This window comes from Ambystoma mexicanum, chromosome 7q, assembly GCF_040938575.1.
Source record: "Ambystoma mexicanum isolate Mex_15411 chromosome 7q, UKY_AmexF1_1, whole genome shotgun sequence".
Lineage (NCBI taxonomy): Eukaryota > Metazoa > Chordata > Amphibia > Caudata > Ambystomatidae > Ambystoma > Ambystoma mexicanum.
Genome location: NC_090941.1, coordinates 81,865,748 through 81,887,268, shown reverse-complemented (window position 1 = coordinate 81,887,268; position 21,521 = coordinate 81,865,748).

Below are 21,521 nucleotides of genomic sequence, written 5' to 3'. Positions count from 1 at the left end.
TGCCACCATAGCACCACTTGCAATCTCGCAGTAATTTCCCTGGAACAAGTGGCGGTAACAGTAAATTGTTTGGTGGTATCTCAGTGGATTTACCTACGGGATGCCACCAAACATGTAATGAGGCTCAAAGTGCTATAAGAGACACAGACAAGTAAAACAGAGATCGCTGCACAATTTCAAACTGTGTCCTTCGCCTTCCTGAAACAGGCTCTCTTTTTTCCTTTTGTAGTCCATCAGTTTCAATACAGAATATGGGCCCTCATCACATTGTCATCAGAGAGTGATGGCCACTCCAATTAGACCAATTCCTGATTATATGATGCCAGAGTGTCCCAGGCACCCAAGGTCAAAATCTAAGTCTATGCAAAATAACTCCACAGTTCGATTAATGAGAACAATTAAGCATTGAACATTCTTCAACAGTGGTAGCACGAAAGCAAATTATCAGTATATTCTTAATAGAGTTTTGGAAATGAAAGCATTTCTTCTAAAATAGTTGTGTGTGGCACAGCAAACTTAAACATCAAAGTGAATTCATTGTAGTCTTCATAACTCTTGTTTCTTCACATTTAGATGCACAGCAGTAAACATAATGTCCATCCCCTAACTCGTTTGAGGCTTGACCTCTCAAATGATTAACATTTTAAATAGTACTGTTAATTAACTCACACTTACATTCTCATCTGCATTCTCCTTCCACCGAATTTGCACCTGTGATCCTATTCCAAAAAAGCATCACATAATCTTCTGAATCGACAATTATAAATAGCCAATCTCTTTTTCAAAAATGTCCTCTGATATCTTCATTAACATCAAACTTTCCTGGACTTTCAGAGTGTTCTCAGTGTTTTTTAACAAAGATAATTGAGAGCATATTTTATCAGCAGATACAAACAATACATTCCGAGGAATATGGAAAATACTAGTAGTACTCCATGAATGATGGAGGTTCCAAATAATCCAACTGATTTAGTAGGCCATTAACAGAGAGACAACCTCTGTATGTGTTCTCTTTATGTACGATAGAAGCAGAGCTTCTAATATCAGTGAGAATATAAGTGATGTCACTTGTATAATTGTGAATAAAGTTACAGCATCTGGATCCCATCAAAGCACACACACCTCCCGTTGAAGCCTGGAGTGTGCCAAGGACCATGCATTTGGTGAATACCATTGTACGCAATGCTGCACTTATTGTCTCAGACTCAGATCAATTATGATGTTGTGCTTTGGCAACTTTAATTTTTCCACTGCCATTGACTTGTAGTCACACAACATGCAACAACAGTGTGAGCCACACTGGCGCTGCTGTGCTCATCAAGTTTCCTGAATAACAATGGGTCATGCAGTGCCAGTCCTGATTGCTTGGGCCCGGTAATGCCAACAAACTGACCTAGCCAACCTCGCAGACTAGTAGCACTGATGCAGAAGGTTGGGTGGCTTGGGTTTGTTGTGCGTGCAGCCATGGAACCAGGGGCAGCTCACTAGTTCAGCAGCCAAGATGGCATGTACATGTATATGTGCCAGTTTCAGTATGACGCTGGCTTTGCCACTCCTCTGCAGTGGGGGTCACTCAGTGGGCACATTCAGGGCCTCGGCACTGGTACATATTTATTTACAAATTAAGCATTGATTGAAAGCCAAATGCAAGCAGAAATTCCACATGTATATAAGGTATCATGGTATGTAGAATAACATAGCTGAGTAAACAATAAACCTTTAACAAAAGAAAATGGAACAGCATGAATAGTAACATTTCTTACAGTGGACAGAGAATAGCTGCAGGAACTTATGCATATAAACAATGTGTCATAATTGGTGCTACAGAGGAGACATTTTACAAAGGATGATAACCTAATTGCGACAGGTTTTTTTATTAAGTTCATCAGGTGGGCCAAATATCAATAGACCTGTGAATACAAGCCGAGAGCAATAACCTAAACACATTTTAAGGCTTTAGGATCAAGAAACTAATCTAAGGTCACTACAAATGCCTCCCCAATTAAAATGGACTGGAGTCAATGGAAAGCCTGAGTCAATATCAGAGGGAAGGTGTGCACATATCTAGCAATCAGCAGAATTCTGGATACAGGCATATTTCCAAGTAGCATGCAGCAAACTGTAACACATTTTTCTCTTGATCGAAAAAATGTGCATCAGCGCCCTGTAATGGGATGCAGAAAATACTTATCAATCATGCTGATAAGAGAATCAGTAAGTAAAAGTGTGTCAAAATGACTAATGTATGGCTTGAGTACAGGGATGAGTATTGGTTTCTAACTCATAATCATCCCCACACTACTTTTAAACCAGCAGTCATCTCAATCATAAATGTGCAACAGGCACATCATGAATTTCATACCTCCTTTGCCTCTTTAAAGTAGAATGGGTAAGCAGCAGGATATACTTTTCATGCAAGCAAACAAGCAACAATAGTGCAGTAAGGAACAAAACAAATTAAATTTCCAATCAATGTTCTATAAAATAAGGAGTTTACTTAAACTGAAAAGGCAGTCAAACTATTACAAAAATGAACCATCAACCCCTTTGATGAAATGCACAGTGAATACAGCTATGGGAGAAAGAGTTAATCTGCGTGTCCAAGATCAGGGGTCAGCTGGTGTCAGTTTTTCAGAAAAGTCAAACAAGTACACAAATATGTCTTGTAAGGTATGATGTGGGGTCTGATATGTCACTAGGGCTCATAGAACAAGGTCTGGGATACGGAGCCATTATTAGATACCTTATTGTCTTCTTTCAGGAGCTCGTAGTGTTTAGCCAATGTTCTGAGTGATTTCAAAGTGCATTGGATAGTTGGTTGAGCTGGTTCGACAGGATTCAGCAATGCCTTGCAATTCAACAAGTGACAATGGCTTGACGACTAAAGAAGCTTGGCAAGCAGCAGTGTTTATATCCCTGAAATGTGAAGATTCTGTCAGATCTTGTTGTGTGAAATAGTCATTTGAGTTGAACGGTGAGTGGCTTTCCTGCTGTTCAACAAGCACGGCGGCTCACGGCTCAAAGAAGCTTGGAACAAGGAGAAGATGTTCCAGTCATTATAACTCAAAAGCACTTGTTGTGTAAAGGCATCTCTGTTGAATCTGTGCAGTGGCTTAAATGAGTTTGGAGTGCTCGCAGCATCTCCATTTCAATCAGCAATAGCAGCGAGAGCCAAATGTAGGTTCTTGCGGTTGTAGGTATACTGTGAGATCCTCCACTGGTTCTCTGTTAAAAAGTGGGTCAGTTCACTGCTCTTTTCAGCCAGGAAGATGGCCAATGACAATTCAGCAGGCGGAACCCTGAATGCCATTGTCCAGCAGCCGTTATGCTTTTTCAGGAGCAGGTTGTTTCAAATGTTTCCTTGAAGTAGTTAGGGAGGAGGTCTGCACCATGCTTGGAAATCCTTATCTTTTCCCTGATGGCTGGGAACTTTTGGCAGTCTTTAGCCCAAAAAGGTATCTGCAAAATATTGTTCAGTTTGGTCCAACTACTATTAAAAGATTATGCAATTAAGTGGATTGCTACATTCCATGCCTTCTGTAAGGGGGAAATCATTGCTGCTGTAACAAGGGGATTCCCTTCTTATGCCAGCTCCCAGCATGCCTTGCGTACATGCCCCTACTGGAAGGTAGTGTGGTCTTCTCCACTTCAAGATAGTGGGGTCCTTTTTTAAACACGCAGCTACTTGGCTACATTATACACACCCTCTACTGTCTGGCTCTAGTAATTAATCACTGCTGTGACTTTCTCATTGTGTTGCATACCTGCCCTGTGTATCCAGCTCCTCCTACCCAACATTTGTTGAGGGTGAAACTCCCAGACACCAATACAGAAAGGGCATTGATAGCTTTGAGAGTAGACAACTAGACCATGGTGATACACAGTTATATGGTATGAATCATGGGTGTTCACTTTAATAGGCATCCTCTGACAGTTGGAATCCATGAGATTCCAGCGGGCTGTTCCAAGATTGCACATGTACCTATTATAATAATAACAATAATAATAATAATAATAATAATAATAATAATAATAATAACAATAATAATAATTTCGCATTTCTATAGTGCTACGAACCCTCGGGTATCTGAGCGCTGCTTATTATTACCCACTCTGTGTGGTGCTCATTTAGAAGGATGAAAGGCTGAGTTTGGCAATGTATGTTACCTGATATATTACCAAATCACATTATAGCTGCAGGTGTGTTAGTTGACAGAGTCCAGGAAAAAATTGAAGCCATTTTTATCAGTGCTCACTTTCTGTGAGAGAAAAACATCATCAGTCAAAAAAGCTCGATAGCACACCCTTGCAGATGGCATTCTGTCACAAAAACAAACCTGTGATGAATAGTTCAGTTCTATTTCTGAATCAGTTCTTACACAGCATCTCTGATGTAGTTCCAGAGTTTGCACAACCACTAAGCCTTTCACAAGTTTTTTTTAAGAATAGAAACTTACAAGTAGAAAGAACAACAATGTTGACTTCATCAGTGTTTGCCATCTAGGGTTGGTAAAGTAGGAGATTCAGTAATGTCCTGCTTTTCTCACATAGCGCCATGCATATGCACACAGTCTAATAGGCCAACATTGAGAAGGAACACCCCAATGATAAAGTTATAGAGAGGTAACAGAGGTATCATGAACGGAGGAGTTCCTTGTAGTTCACCTTCTATCTCTCACACTCTCAGTCACTTCAAATGTGATCATTATGCCGGTGAGTGGGGTTTGTCACAGTGTTTGTTACAATTAGCAAACCTTTCTCAAAGAAGAAAAATATGAATAGTGCTACCGTTCTCTATGAGGGTGGAAATCATACTATTTTGGGAAATTAGTTTCAGGACCTTGGAGCGCAGAGACTTATAAGTCCTTGATCATTCGATAGCGCCAGTAGTCACTGGTTGTGAGACCATAGTATCAACTAGAGCTGGGTATAAAGCAATGATTGGAGATTGATCACAACTGGGAAGAGCCAATTTAGGTGCCTTGACTTTTACAGCGGAATCATGAACAAGAGCCGGCTCAGGTGGAGGTGACCCTGGTGATGCAATCTCTCTAGCAGTGAGCAAAATAGAGGTCTCTGGAGATGCTGTAGACAGCTCTGATGATTCAACTGAAGGCATGATCTTTCAGGAGTAGAAAGCCTGATTGATTGGTTGAATTTATTTGTGACATGCATAATTCACAAGAGCCCCAAAGATTAATAAATTGTATTTGTTCTGAGAGTAGAGTATGTTTCGCATTTGCCCAAAAAGGGCAAGTTGATGGATGAGATCAACAGAAAAGCATGGTCTCCATGGCCTTCCAAAAGGCCAGCACGTTAGGGAGAGCCTAGATGTCTATATTGGTGGACATTTCATAAATGGGGACCCATAACTGAATTAAATTAATTAAAAACATCTGTCCCCCTTGAACCTAGTTTTGGGAATGGTGATAAGTAGGGCATTAGAGAAAAGAAGCACACATTGAGGAAGATAAGGCAATGTCCTATAGGCTATGCAACTCAGTGTTAATGTCATAAATCAGACCGTACTGCAAAAGTACACCAAACAAAGGATACAGGCTGTATAACACCTTAAACGATAGAGTGAGGGCCGTTTCATGGATTATGAGATACGGTCTGATGCTTGGAAGGTGTCCAATCAAATCAGACCTTCCAACTGATGTCACTCTCTGGCTTAAAAACCTGACAGCCAGAGAGGGGAATCAATGGAAATGGCGTGGAAGAAACAACAACTCTCCAGACTGTAAGGTAAATAAACACCACATTAATGACTAATCTAATGCCTATGTTAAGATATGAGTGACTCAACAACACACTAACCTGTTGATATAGACAGTCTCAGGTAAATCTTCATAGAAACACCAGGTAATCCAAATGGAAACAACGGCAGGGAAAGGGGAGTTAGTAGGGAAACTTATCCAGAATGGCACGAGGGCCGCACTAGTGACGGGTTGGTGCACCCACGATAGCGTCCAATAAGTCCAGTGCATGTATCCAGAAGTATAGAGAGATTCCTGGGGGTGTTCTGAAAGAAGATGTCAAAACGAGATGTTGTTGTTCAAAGTCTTTGAAGTACTGGAAGGAAGTAGTTAAATGCCCTTGTTGCAGATAATATATATACCAGAAATCTTAGGGTGGTCTTATATGAGAAGAATAGCAGGAAGAGGAATCTGGTCTCTGCTAGCGCTATGCCACTGAGAGCACAGCAGGAGTTTTGTCAAAAATAGTAGGGTACAACCACCTCTGAACTGTGGCGGGAACGCCGCTACAGAGGCCAGCCGTAAAGCTAAATGCTGTGCTGATAGGAAGGCAGCACGGGATCAGAGAGTTATTTATTCTGTTCTGATTGGTTTGAAAAGGAACTTCATTGGAATGAAGTCAATGAATACACATACCACTGAAGATGAAAACTGCAGTCTTGAAAGGCAGTAAGTTGAAGTCGCGGGTAAGCAGTAATGTGAAATCAGCTCCAGAACGCCAGAATAGTGGACAGCGATCAGAAGCAGCGAGCGGAATCACGCGCACTGCTAAATACACCCACAGATCACTGATTGCTCATGTACCAAATGACATTACTGATGTGATTGTAGCTGATACCGCTTCCCGGGCAAGGTATTTAACAGCCTCCACCGAGTATAGAACGGCCTGGCTGTTCTGTTTGCAGTATGAAAAGGCAACCTCATAGTCCGAGGGGGAGTCCGAGTAGATGAAGGTAAGCGAGGACTGGCAGGCATGACAGTGCCATCCACCAAAGGGCACCTCACCCCCTTCCTGGCATGAAAAAGACGCAACAAAACAGGAGCATGGATATTGCCCAAAGGTTCCCATGACCGGTCCTCCGGTTCATACCCCTTACAATCTATAAGGTAGTAAGGTATACCAGCATGCATTTTCATGTCCAGAATGGCCTTCACTTCATATTCGTCAGTACCCCTCACCGAAACTGCCAAAGGCCGGACAGGTAACCGGGTATTGCACAGGCATGGTTTTACAAGTGAGATATGAAAAACAGGGTGTGCCTACCAATGTGAGGGCAATTCCAGAAGGACCACTGCAGGGTTGATCACTTCAGTGATCGTATAAGGACCAATGAATCTCGGCAGGAGTTTTTTTTCCGGAATTCTTCAAATTCCTGGTGGATAACCAGACAGACATACCCGCTTTATAGACCGGAGCCCTATGCTTATCAGCATAATTTTTTAAATGAGCCTGGGCTCTCACCAGGTTTTTCTTGATCCGTGCATGCAATATGGTGAGAGTCTTTAATTTGTCAGCCGCACCAGGAACAGCCATGGAAGGCTCAAGATCAATTGGAATAGTTCTGGGATGCTGACCATACAAGGCATAGAAAAGCGTGGTGCCAGTCGATGAGTTGTTGTACGCAAACTCGGCTGCTGGCAATCCAGAATACCAGTTAGACTGGAATTGCAAACACAAGCAGCGTAGGTATTGTTCCATAGTATTGAAGACTCTTTCTGTCTGTCCATCAGTCTGAGGATGGTAGGAACTTGACATTCGATCATCAATAAGAAGAGCTGAGCTCAATGCTTTCCAAAAACGGGACGCAAATTGTGATCCCCTGTCTGTAATTACCACAGAAGGCAATCCAAAAAAACGAAAGACATACTGCAGGAATAAATCTGCCAGAATCGGTGTGGTAGGAATTCCTTTACATGGTATGAAAAGCGCCATTTTAGTGAAGTAATCCACCACAACCCATATGGTATCGTATCCTTGCACTAGGGGTAGCTCCACTACAAAATCCATAGAAACCTTGTACCAGGGTTTGTGTGGTACTGGTAGAGGCCGTAACAGCCCCATAGGCTTACCCTGTTTATTCTTGCACTGTATGCATACTGAACAGGAAGAGACGTAATCAATGATGTCCCGTGCCATCCCAGGCCACCAACACCGTTGTCAGAGTAATTCCAATGTTTTCTTTGGACCTGGATGAGCAGCTACCAAAGAGTCATGCCCCCAATACAATGCCTTGCTTTGAGTCTCCTCCGTAGGTAGATATAGGACTCCATTTATGAAAGTGAGTCCATTTCGGACGTCTAGGTTGAGGTTTTGCATCTCCTGGGTATTCTGTAAAACCCATTTCTGTATGTCTTGTTTTAGGGAAGGCTGCACAGAACAACTGCAAATCACATTATCAGCCAGGAGTGGACATAACTTTAAGCACAATTCACTGGTATTACTATGGATGTGGTACAGATCATCTGCCTGGGCATGCTCTTTGGAAGGCCGATAAGTGAAATGGAAGTCGAATTGGGCAAAGAATGAATGCCACCAAGCTTGATGTGCTGTAAGGCACTTCATAGTTTTAAAGGCTTGGAGATTGTGATGATCTGAATAAACCAACACCGGATTTTTAGCCCCAAGGAGATGATGTTGCCAAGTCAGAAAAGCATCCTTGACTAGCAGAAATTCCTTTTCTGTTACTGTATAATTCTTCTCATATGGGGCCAGTTTTTACGGTAAAAGAATGCAACGGGATGTTCCACCCCAGTATCTTTGCATTCCTGTGAAAGAATAGCACCTATTGCCAAGCTAGAGGCATCAGCCTCTACAATATAAGGTATGTCTGGATCCAGGTGTTGTAATACAGGAGCCGAGGTAGATGACTCCTTTAGTGAATCAAATGCGGCCTGAGCCTCGTTATTCCAGAAAAATGCTGTATTTGAGCTGGTTAAGGCTGTAAGAGGTGCCACCACCTTAGAAAATGACCGGATGAACCTCCTTTAGAAACTTGCAAACCCTAGAAAGGATTGAAAAGATTTGATGGAACCAGGAATCAGCCAGTCCAGAATGGCATTAACCTTGGAACGGCTCATCCTCACTCCCTGACTGGTTATGTTGTAACCCAAGAATTCTACTTCCTGAGTGTGAAACACACATTTTTCAGCCTTTACAAAGAGTTGATTGTCTCGCTATGCCACTGAGAGCACAGAAGGAGTTTTGTCAAAAATAGTAGGGTACAACCACCTCTGAACTGTAGCGGGAACACCGCTATAAAGGCGAGCCGTAAAGCTAAATTTCGTGCTGATAGGAAGGCAGCATGACTTGGATCGGAGAGTTATTTATTCCGTTCCAAGTGGTTTGAAAAGGAACTTCGACAGAACGAAGTCAATGAATACACATACGACTGAAGATGAAAACTGCGGTCGGAAGCATTGAAAGGCAGTAAGTTGAAGTCGCGGGTAAGCAGTAATGCGAAATCAGCTTCTGGAATGCCAGAATAGTGGACAACGATCAGAAGCAGCGAGCGGAATCACGCGCACTGCTAAATACACCCACAGATCATGTGATTGCTCACGTACCACGTGACATTACTGACGTGATTGTAGCTGATACCGCTTACCGTGCAAAACACTGAACAGCCTCGACCGAGTATAGAACGGCCTGGCTGTTCTGTTGCCAGTATGAGAAGGCAACGTCATAGTTCGAGGGGGAGTCAGTGTAGGTGAAGGTAAGCAGGGACCGGCAGGCATGACAGTTAAATCATGCAATTATAGAGTAGTGAAAGGATCATTAAAATGGATTATCTGACTAACTGCACATCAATGCAGATATGATCATGCTTTAGACATAAAAATGACTTTGAGAGACTGAAATGGGGACAAACAGAAACATGTTTAATGAACTACACCTGAAAACCAGGATTGCTGGGGAACAACACCTTTCCATAATCCAATTTGGAATTGATTAAGGCCCCAGTGACCATGGTCAGATCAGATTTAGCCCAGAAGGGCCAAAGCCAGGGACATTGTCACAATCTAACACATGACTATTTGGAGATCTCAAAAATGTGTCTCTTAAGGCATAGGTCAGCCTCCCAAAGGACAGCAATGTTGATCGCTGATATGGCAAAATATTTTAGGAATTCCATTGAAGTTGGACATTTAGATGGACTAGTCAGAAGATTTTTAGGGCCAATACAAGAAAGGGAATGGGTCAGTTAGGAAACGGCTTCTGAAGAAGAACAATCCTTTTCTGTTCAGTTTGATATGTTTATTCGGGGTAGTAAATCCATTAGAATCCACAATATAACCGTTAAAAGGCCATTATTCACAGTGACATTTCATACCAATTTTAAAACACAGGAATACATGTGCCCTACAATTATACAAAAATGGATACAGCACAAATAAAACCTGGTTACATGGATTGAATAAGTCCTTACTAATCTGATATAAACCCCTTTCTCTGGTACATGGCCTTTTTCAGGCATGTCTGGAGGGCCCAGGCTGACAATGCCGAGTGTGCAGACAATAGGGAACGTATGGCCAGCCTATATAGGCGAATAACCATATTCTTGAGCACCAGCAGAATTGTAGACCCTCTCACATTTCTATATGCCAGGCAGGATAGTTCAAAATGCTTCAGGTCCTCTCTTGCCACCCCACAAGCTGTGCAGCTCGGATTGCTAGAGCACCCTGGCCACTTTTCCTTATTCCCCTTCAGCTTTGAACAGTCAAATATGGCCCACATGATCAGCCATCAATCTCTCTTTTTAGAATTCCACACAAGATGTGGCTGAATCACATTTGCCCTACTTATCGCAGTATGGTTTCTGACAAGTTCCATACTCTCCCTCTTCACCCTCGCTGCTTGATGCAAAGTTTGCTTATAGTCTTTAATTTGCTTAGTAGACAGCAAAGTTTCTGGAGGGGAAAGGGTCAGAATATTGCTGATGGTCAGGACCTCATTGACATATGGTAGCCAGGGAATTTTGAGCCAATTTGCCTTAAACATGAGGCTCCTAATGACAAAATGGCATAAAGAGACTTGCACATTAGACCACAGATGCAGTCAAAAGATGCTGGATGGTAATGCCCATTGGTCTTCCCAGAACTCATCCCAAGTTCCCTATGGACTGAGACACAAGGGGAGGAGCCTGGGAGTCCCAATGGCTACCTAAAAAACGTATTTTCCTTCACCTGTATCTTGGCTGCATTTGCAAGCCCCCACAGAGGTGCTCTATACAAGGTAGCTGCCTTTGTCTGATCAATATAAACCCTTAAAACCAAGTCCACGGGTTGCCCCCCGACAGCGGGTCAAAAAGCAGAAGATCCCACCTACCTGCTGGCTCATCTTCATGGATTGCTTGTTTGCATGTGCGGTACCCGTAACTGACTCAGAGAATTTGACACCAAGATAATCAACCTCCCTAACTCTTGGGATGATATCCCCATTACACACCATGGGCTGCATTTTAGCGGGCCTCTTCCTTCCTACACATCCCTTTACCGTTGACGTGGAGGTGTTGAATTTTAGCCCCAAGTTTTCCAAGAAAGCTGCATAAGCATCATTCAGGATCTGGAGGGCCCTTGGTGTTCTGGCTATTAATACTGTATCATCGGCATATGCCAGAACCAGAAAGGCCCTTCCTCACAAATTTAGGTGGTCCACCCCTGGGTCCACCAGGGCCTTAAATAGCCCATTAATATAGAGGGTGGATAATATTCAGGCAAGACCAGAACACTGGCGAACCCCAAGCCCAAATTCAAAACATGCTAGTCACTCTCCTACCATCCCACTACAGACACAAGCAAAAGTCTCTGTATGGAGTTCTCGCAACACCACCAAGACCTCCTCAAGACATCCCGAAGACCCAAGAGCTTTTTATATATGTGGGTGTCATCAGAATATGAATGATACTCAAGACCCCAGTCATCAGTAAAACCAACACGGCCTAATGTAAACATTAAAAAGAAGATGTGAAAGAGGTGATACCTGAGGAACTCTACAGGGAACGGTACAGAAAGCAAAGGAAACATTACTCAATGTAACATGCTGGTCAATGTTGGATAAAAACTAACAGAACCAGGTCATAGTATTTTTGGAGGCACCTACAACTTGAGAGCTTAGACTACAATGGTCCACAGTGTCGAAACCTGAAGACAAGTTCAACATAACCAATAGGGTTGTGTCCCTCATCTGCATTGGCAAGAAATGTCATCCCATACAGATGAAAGACCAGATTCAGTGCCATAGAGTGGATGTAAATTGGACTGCAGTGAAGCGAGAAGCCTACATTATTTGAAGTTGAGAAAACATTGCTAAGATCTTGGAAAGCCATGGTAGACTCGCAATAGGATGATGACTCTTAAGAATAGTGAGGTCAACACTTGGTTTCTTCAAAAGTGAAGTGATAGAGGTAAGTTTAAGGCTCAAGGGGAAAAAGAATTGTCAAGAGATAAATGAATACACATGCTCATTCTGTTTTCAGTTCCTTCACCCGCTCTTGTAGATTCCAATGCACATTTGTCAAGGCTTGGGACTAAGATTGTGCACCTTCCTTGTTGACCAGTCAAAAACACATCCCAATGTCTCTGGAGGACATTTGAGCCACGGAACGCTAGAGCTCCTTGTAAGTAAACAATTTATCAAACTAAAATGCACCTACCTTTGGGAATTGCTGGGTGACAGCACCTTGTGAAAAATAATGACACTGGCCCAGAAACTTGCAATTCCTAGGAGAATAATTAATGTATATACAATAAGCTGGACTCTCTTTCAGAGGGACTTGCTTCGACTGACTTTTGCCCATTCTCACAATGTTAAGGCAATGGTTGGATTATGATATGATAGGTTATTTATAACGTGCTTAATACCCAGAGGTTGCTAAGCGTGACCCTGTGTTGCCGTGTCATCTTGCTTCCAAGGCAAGCGCGTTGTCCCTGAGCTATGCTCCCGAGATTATATGGATATTTGTGCAAATCTTCACAATGCCCTGTGCAACTGTGCCAAGACACCGATAGAACTGACAATGGCTCGTAACTGCCACTCAGTTACCACGCTCTATGTTATAGCAAAGAGACATAGGCCCTAATTATGAGTTAGCTGGTCCGGAAATAAATAGCTGGTAACAACGTATACCAGCACCTTTCCAGACCGGTGAGCTCTAAGTCAGCCAGTAGGGGCTCTGACCTACCAGCAGGCATGACCTATCAGTGGATCAGGCCATTACCGTCAGATAATTGCCTGAATCACCAGCACCGGTAGTAACAGTGCTGGTGATTCGGCCAGTCCCATCCCATGTAGTCCTGTAGGAATCAGCCATCCATCATTTCTCAGTATTAGCGGCATATCGGGCAGCGGAGACGGTACAGTAGTTTCCCGGTATCCCACCGGAATTACCGGTGGGATGCCGGGGAACTCATAATGAACCTGATAGTCTATGTTCAAAATGGCGGTTGCAAAGATGGGATAAGGAAGGAGATGGAGTTACACAAGCGTGAGTATGAAGAGCAAGCAAACCTTGTCACATCCTATTGCTAGTATAGAAAGCAGTGAAAGCAAGGAAGTAAACAAGAATAAAAGGGACTAAATTGGTGTCTCTGTTACTATTGCTAACTTACTGAAGTTAGTGGAACTGTGCGAGCTCAAATGAGCATCCTCTGCACAGGTGTCTTCCAACGGAAAACATGATAACTGAGGCGACTCGAGAAAGAAAGAATAAAGTATTTGAGAAAGAAAGAATAAAGTAGTCACCATATTTGCATATGCTGTTGCGTCAGAGCTATGGCTGCACAAATGAGTTGGAGATGGACTGACAACATAAACACTTTCACAAAGGTCACTTTTTGTGAATAGCCCTGTATTCTCTGCCAGCAACCTTGTACAACAAACTGTCACTGATTATTATGTAGTCCCAGTAGGACTTGCAGGATACACAGGAAAGTTGTTAGATGGGTTTTAATTGTGCGTGGATTAGGTATATTAAAAAAAAAAACCCAAGGAAAACACATTCAGACAAGAAACATTCATACAAGAATACTGACTCTCTCACTAAGAAACACCACTTAGCTCAGTGTACGGATGCAATTTCTTGGTGTAACTGCCTGTTGTGCCCTGGCGAGATGGGATGTTGAGAGAGCTCTTCCTGAAAGACATGGAATAAAATCTCCCAGACCCACGGACGCCATCTTCAGTGTGTTCCCATTATCACTAAATTGTGTGACCTGCTAATATGGGCTTTGGGAATGTTGCTGAAGAGGTTGGTTGCAATCCTTCTGGGGTGTCTATATTGACAAAGGCAACTGAGACCTTCACTGCACCAAATGGTTGCGTAACACAGTAACAGAGGCAGCTTTTGGTACTTGGGGGGGCGGATAATAGGGCACCAGCGGGAGGCTGGTGCACGCAATGTGAGTGCACTGGGCACCTGAGTGGCGCCAGGTGGGGTGGCCGCTTCCCTTGCCCCCACCCTGGCTCTGCCACTGGCGTAAACCACAAATGGGGAGATCAGTTTGGGCTGAGGATACTTTGTGAAATCTTTAATTCAGAGCAATCGAAAACGCAAAGGTGCCTTTACTATTTAGGATGGTGTGCCACCTCCTAAAACTTCTCCTCTTTATACCCTTTGTGCTCCAATGGTTTGAATACAGAAAGTAGAAAATGAGCATACTGTCATCGGAAAGATATGCACTTCTACAATTAGCACAATACCCGAACCTGTAAAGTCAGGCCGGCCGCCCCTGCGACCAACATGGTTTCCATTCCCTAACTCATTTGGGTTCCGACCTCTAGAATGAATAACACTTTTCATACTACCATTACATTACCTTACAATTACATTCTCATCTACAGTTCCATTTTAGTTTTTCGTCCACAATAGTTAAGTGTCATATTTTATTGGAAAGCATGTCGTTATTGCTCCTTTTGAATACATGGTTAAACTACTGCAAAAGCAATTTGCCTATAATAGCCACAAAGGCAGCTCACAGCACAAACAAACACCTGGATCATATAAAGTGGAACAGTGATAAATACTTTAGCGTGGTTGACTGGCAGTTTTGCACATCTAGTCAGCAATTTTGCACTGACATTTGCACCGACTTACGATCACAAACATGGCATTAATGCGAGTGTCCAGTACAGAAACTCCATCTGTGTTGGCTGACAAGAGTAAGAACCACATTTCTCACTTTTTTATCAGTGCAATTAATGGTGATACATTTCATCTACATAGTGCAAGGTACACATCATCAATGCAATTTATGTGATCCAACCCCAGGTAGTTCAATCATTTCTATAAAAGCAGTTGGACATCATTTTATAATTTTAATTCGTATAAACAATTTTAAACTATCAAAGCTGCAATGTGCATCACTAAGGAGAACATATCCTTCTCAGATGGGGACTGAAAAAGTGTAACTCAAAGCTCAATCATGGTATTTAACTAGGTAAACTAATATGAACATTACAAAGGCAAAAAGACTACTAAAAGGGGGTCCAGTAGACTTCAATGTCCTCGTATATGAAGAGGTCAACTATTTTACATCTTGTGACTAACATTGTGCAACAAATTCAACTTGACGAAAATGACAACTTAGAGCATTAACACTTTTACATCAAGAAAATATGTGGGTTTTTTGACATGTGAGCCATGAAGTGTTGTGTACTGACTTCACCTTGTAAAGCATTGTCGAATGGAACAAGGGTATATGCCATTTCAAACATTATATTTAGAGCTTATCATTGCAGATTTAACGTTTTAAAATATTCCAAAGGTAGACCTCTCTCTTTCTGATTTCATAATCAGGGCATTTCTTTTGATAGTCAGCTTAATATGAATAACTTGATTTTAGTTTACTTAAGATTGAACATCTTGATGCAATGTGTATAGTTATATCTCTGCTATTGTCTTTTTGATATTATTTTTTATTACATTATTTTATAAGTGTGATATAGTTCGTGAGAGGACTGCTGAATTATTATGTTTTGTGTTTTATGGGCTTAATGTGTAAAATAAACAAGTTTGATGATAATTATTAGTCTTTCAGGATGATTTATCTAGATTGAGACATAAGGGTTGATTAAAATCACCATATCATTTTTCAACCAAAGCCATAAAGGTCTTCTGACAAAGCTTATATTGAACATAAACTATCTTGATTTGAGCAACAAAATATGTTACTACGTATTATCCCCCAATTGCTTATATTCCATTCTCCCCAAGAACCACTTTTAACAAATATAGTCCTCTTGACTATAAGACTAGATTGGGCCTGATTAATAGTGCAACTACTTTTTCTACTTTTTTCTCAGACTCATATCATGTGGACACTATTGTTAAAGGTAGGAGAGGGTTTCAATCCTTCACCCTGATTACAGGCAGAGAACACTTGGGCCCGTCAACGCGCCCCCCCCGGCAGAGGAACAGAAGAATCAGCCATGAGACAAAGTTACTGTCTTTTATTAGCAATCAAAATAGAAAGGGATCACACCAGAAAAGAAATATTCTCTAGAGCTCTCGACTTCCGAGCCTGTGTCATTTGGTTTTGTACAGTTGTGATGTGACAAACTCAGGTATCATCCCACAAACCTATTAGCCGATAACATTGGTCAGTTTGGGCCGGTTGCATATAGAGAATCTCTAGGTTAGTCCTACGATTGGAGAACCATGTCTAGGAGCCCCTCCTGAGACCAACCATACTACTACCAGTCTACAATGTTGTGGGTCCCAGTAACACCATTGGTCTTTGCAACAAATTGTCCCCACTGTGAAAGTTGAATCCGGATTGGTCAGAGAGCGTTCTCCCATTCCTGGGACCCTGGACAGTTACCAGGCTGAGTGTACCTTTTCAAGGCAATGGGAATGAACATGGAGGTGTGAAGTGTTCCATAATGTTGCCATTCTCTGATCACCTAAACCTGTGAGAATGCATTCATTGAACACCCAGATGCAACATGTGTAGCTTTTTCTCCCTTGGTTCGATGGCTTATTGTCTTGGTAACAGGAACAGGAACTTTTCCGTCTCAATTTGTCTTTGACTGAGTGCCTTGTTTCTGCTCGCCTCGGGCCGTGGCAATCGTTTCAGCCTTCCCATGTGCTTGAAGCCTGTCTCTCCTTTGCCATCAAATTCAGAGACCTATAGCTTTTATTTCCTTCCCTATGGCTTCTCCATGATAATAGCAGTCAAGCAAATGCAAGCTAAATATATGAAATCTTTGCATCTTGTGGTTTTAGCTTTTGTGAAAGATATGTATATGTATCTGTCCTCTTACCTATATGGGTCATAAGCATATGCTTCGTATCCCTAAGCAAAAAACAAGTGCATGTTCATGTAACTTCATGAATGTATGCATATGTCCTTCATGTATCATTGGGCTACGTCGTGATGTCAGTGGTGATGTCATCGATTGGGTATGGTTTGAACGGTTGTCTGAGTAAATAGCATTTCTCACACCTGCAATGCATTGAAGTTCATGGTGATGGGCCTGGAAGTGAGGCACATATGTTGTTTCTCTGCCTTCGTGCTGAGGATCATGTGGGGTGCATGAAGGTTGGATATGGTCCCCCATCTGCACTATGGGTCCTACCCATCTGTGTTTACACTTAAAAAGCTCCTTCTTTTCTCTGTCTTGTTAGCTGTCCAGGCATTTTTTTTTTGAGGGGGCTAATAATCTTTACTTTTGGAGGAAATTGATGATTGGCTGTGAATTGGATATCCTGAAACATCTAAATAAGTCCTCACCCACTCCCATTTTTGCTCTGTGGATCCACTGATTTGAGACATAAGCACATACCAAAAATTGCCATATTCAATCTACCACTTTGTTTTCCCTACCTTCAAAATGCTCTGCTTTGGCATAAAAGAACCAAGTTCACCAATATTTTCAATTTCGTATACTCCACCACTTTTCACCACATAAGATCCCTGGGAGCACATTGACTAGCCACTTCAGTTACTGCAATGTCTTTCTCTAACAAAAGTGATTGTTTGAACATGACAACAATAAATATATACATTCTACACCTATTTTACTGTCTGTGAGTACTCTGATCAAACATATTTTGCCAAACCTACAATTTTTCAACTGCTCCTGTTGCCTTTCCAATTTCTAATTTATCGCACCTAAGCCGGTTGCGTTCTTTCAACTTCAAGATATCTATTCTCTACATTGAATATGTGTCTCCAATTTGTACTGCAGCTTCACACTTTTGATTATTTTCATGTTTACTCTCTGAATAGCAGGCATCTGACCCTGTCAAGAGGCGATGGGCCCCTCTCAACTTGGGGTGGGCGGCCTACCAGTTTTTTTTTTTACCAGAGCCAGTCCCACAGAGGCGGGGCATTGGAGATGGGAGGGACACAGGCTCTGCTGATTCTGCCTGCACCTGGATGAGAGTACTGAATTTCTCATTTTCTTTCCACATTGCTGCTATTCACAATACTGACAAGCCTGTTTGTCCCATTATACTACATCAGCCAGATCGCCTGGTTTTGTAGGAGAGTGCGAGCAACCCAACTGGGAATCAGGAAGTGAGGAACAACATGACTGCAGGTCAAATCAGACTTCAAACCAGTGATCCCCACGATATATGTGACATGGTCTATAACACTGATCCAACCTTCAGCCGGATCAGGGAGCGGCCTGCCTATCAAATTGGCACTTCAGATGCTCTGTTTTGTCCTGAAACGAACTTTGACATTGACTGCATTCTAAGCTGAATGCTATTAACTACTGCCAGCAGATCTGTCTATTAAAAGGGGTGGGGCTTAAAGACTGGTAGATTTGTTTGTTTACCTGTAACCCAGATTTTGGGGCAAGAAAGACATTGGATGGCCCGGGGGGAGGGGGGGGGGCAGATTAATGAAAGGAACAATGGAAAGAGAAGAGGGAGGATGAAAGGGGACCTGGGAATCAAGGATGTGTGTGATGTTCGGATGAGGTCAAGAGAGGAGATGGAGAACCAAATGACCAAACAAAGGAAGGACAGGTGCACAAAGAGGGATTAGTGGAGCCGTTTGCAAGATGAGGTATTGGTTAGTTGGAGAAAGTGGTGCTTGTGTGTGAGGAGAGTACATGAGACTACCAGAGGGACAGCAGGGTGAATGACTTTGAATGAGGATGTAACTGGGGAGTGCAAGGGTGGAGACTGTAGGAGAAGGTGTGGGTGTAGTGGAGAGTAGTCGGGTGAAAGTGGGAGATTAGAAATGTGGAGAGGTGAGAGTATTAATGCAGAGAGGGTGTGAATAGTAGAACGGAGGGGGTAGAATAGTGGCATACAGCAAAAGAGAGTAGATGTAAGAAGGAGAACATCTGAGCAAAAGTGAAAGGGAAGAGTCAGGGAAAGAGAAGGAGAGATGAGGAAGAGATTGGAAAGTAAAGGAAACAGGGAAAGGAAATATATAACTACAGGGTGCAGCGAATTAGAGCATGAAAGGAAGGGAGAGAGTGAGACCTGTGTCAGTGAAAGGCACCATTCCTTGATAATATTCAAACTGTCAGACCTAGCTCAGGGCTCACATATATTGTTCTGAGAGAGAGAGAGAGAAAGAGAGAGAGAGAGAGAGAGATAGAGAGAGAAAGGTTGTTTGCCCTTGGGCCATCATAAACAGCCAGTCATTTATTAGACATTAGGGGTTATCGATCTCTAGTGTACATTCGGAGGCAGAGGAACTGAAGGAATATGAGAGAGGGATGTCCCTTAATGAGCCCCTTCTCAAGTGTTTCAATAGAAACCCTTAACGAGAGTTGGTGTATTCTTGATGACTTCTGTGACACTACTGTCAGTGAAAGAATTCAACTTTATGTCTATGTTTTCACATGGCTTTGGCTTTACATATTGGTCTGCATTTCCTGCATGATCTTAAATACAGGGTTTCTATCAGATCTTCAGAAATGTTTTCTCCCTTCCAGAAACTGGCTTTCCTCATCTGGACTTAGGACCATCATTTTACAACCAGAATGGAGGGCATTCGCTATCATATTTGCTTGCTTCTGGCATTCCCTTCATCTACTTAGGGTGGTGATTCTCCATATAGTCTCCATGTTGGCCTCTCATTACAATGTTGCTGAATAACTGAGACTCCCTTAGGACTATGCAAAATGTAGTTTGAGATAGAGGTAGAATCATTTCCACTTTCAGCTTCATAATAACCAACACCTCAACCCACAGCATCTCACAGAGAGGTTAACCAGACATCACCACATCTTTCAGCCGAATCTGCCATTCCAAAGATACCACTCCCATAATTCAACAGAAGGGAGTGTGTTTCTCGTAGCCACTTCGTTCACACAGTGCCACGTAACATAGAAACCTGCACATGTTACTCCACAATGGTAGAAACCATACCTTGCTGAAATAAAAAGCATGTAATGTGAATACAGAAAGAGCTGATGATGGCACCCTTCCAATTTGATCTTAAGTCTGCCCTATTATGTGGGTCATGTGATTTCTAGAGGTAAGGTCCTAGATAATACTCCTCAATCATTCCCAGTGGAGTAATAGAGTTCAAATGGTGGACCCAGAAAAGTTCTCTCTGTGCTAGTTTCTTTTGTAGATCTCCTCCTTTGAAGCATTTTAATATAACAGCATGAAATTCAATCATTGCGTCACTAGCTCGATTAATTATTCATACAATTTGGGCTATCCCACATTGACCTGCACAATGTGGATAGACATTGGGCATCATGGCAGAATGAGCGGGATGACGTCATCATGTCACGCGCCTGCGCTGTTGATAGCAACAGTGGTCCATAGCAACGCAGCTAGCAGCATCACTACCACTTCATGTAGAACGGTCTATACGAGATTGTAGAGTAAGTGACTTTGGATTCCTACCAAATTTAGATCTTAGATCGCATAGGGTAGCTCTTACTATCACAGACCTATGTCTACATATCTTGCAGGTTGGGTATTCCCAGAACTACATGCCAACATCAACGCAGAATGCGCAATGCGCTTATCATCCAGGTTAACTCACTGCATTTGAGCTACAAGGTGAGGATTTGCTTACACTCTCCTAACTTGAAACATTACTACAGAGCGGGAATCCCCCATATACTTTATTTCAATTCATAGCACAGATATCCCATGAATTCCTTTCTTATTTTGTAGTTACTTGGGCACTTTGTGATGAATTTACCTGGACCATGTCCGCACAGTACACACAAGACCGGATCACGTTTGGAACTTTCTTACCTATAAGGTGACTTATCAAGCTTGAGATGCCTTTGAATCTTGACAGTTTAAAGATGTAATCTATACATAATGAACAGCAATCGTTGTATTTATACAATTTTTTCATGAAATTACAGTTAAACTTCACATATATGAACCAATGATGAAGAGCGTACCCACTCGAAACGCGTTGGGTTTCCCATTAAAGGAGAATTTGTGAAGAACAAAAGAACCTGTTGGAAATCTTTCTTTAACCAACACTAATTGATTTGTTTAATCTAACTCGCTTTGTGGAGTCAAGACTGTCTATTACTTTGATAGATGAACCTGTATTAGAATAATGTGGCTTAATCTCGGGCATTGAGAGTGTGCAGGCAATGGGATTTTTTTTTTCTGCATCACATACTTCTGCGGCCCATGTTCCAGGCCCATCATTTCTCCCCTGCACATTAAATCTGCATAATATTGATCAAAACCAATATATCTGATTGACATCAACTTAATAACTTCTAATAGGTGTGCTGGGTGAATCATCCTTTTCGATTATTGTATTCACCCCCTTCATCCCCTTGGGGTTGGCACAAAACTCACACCAGCA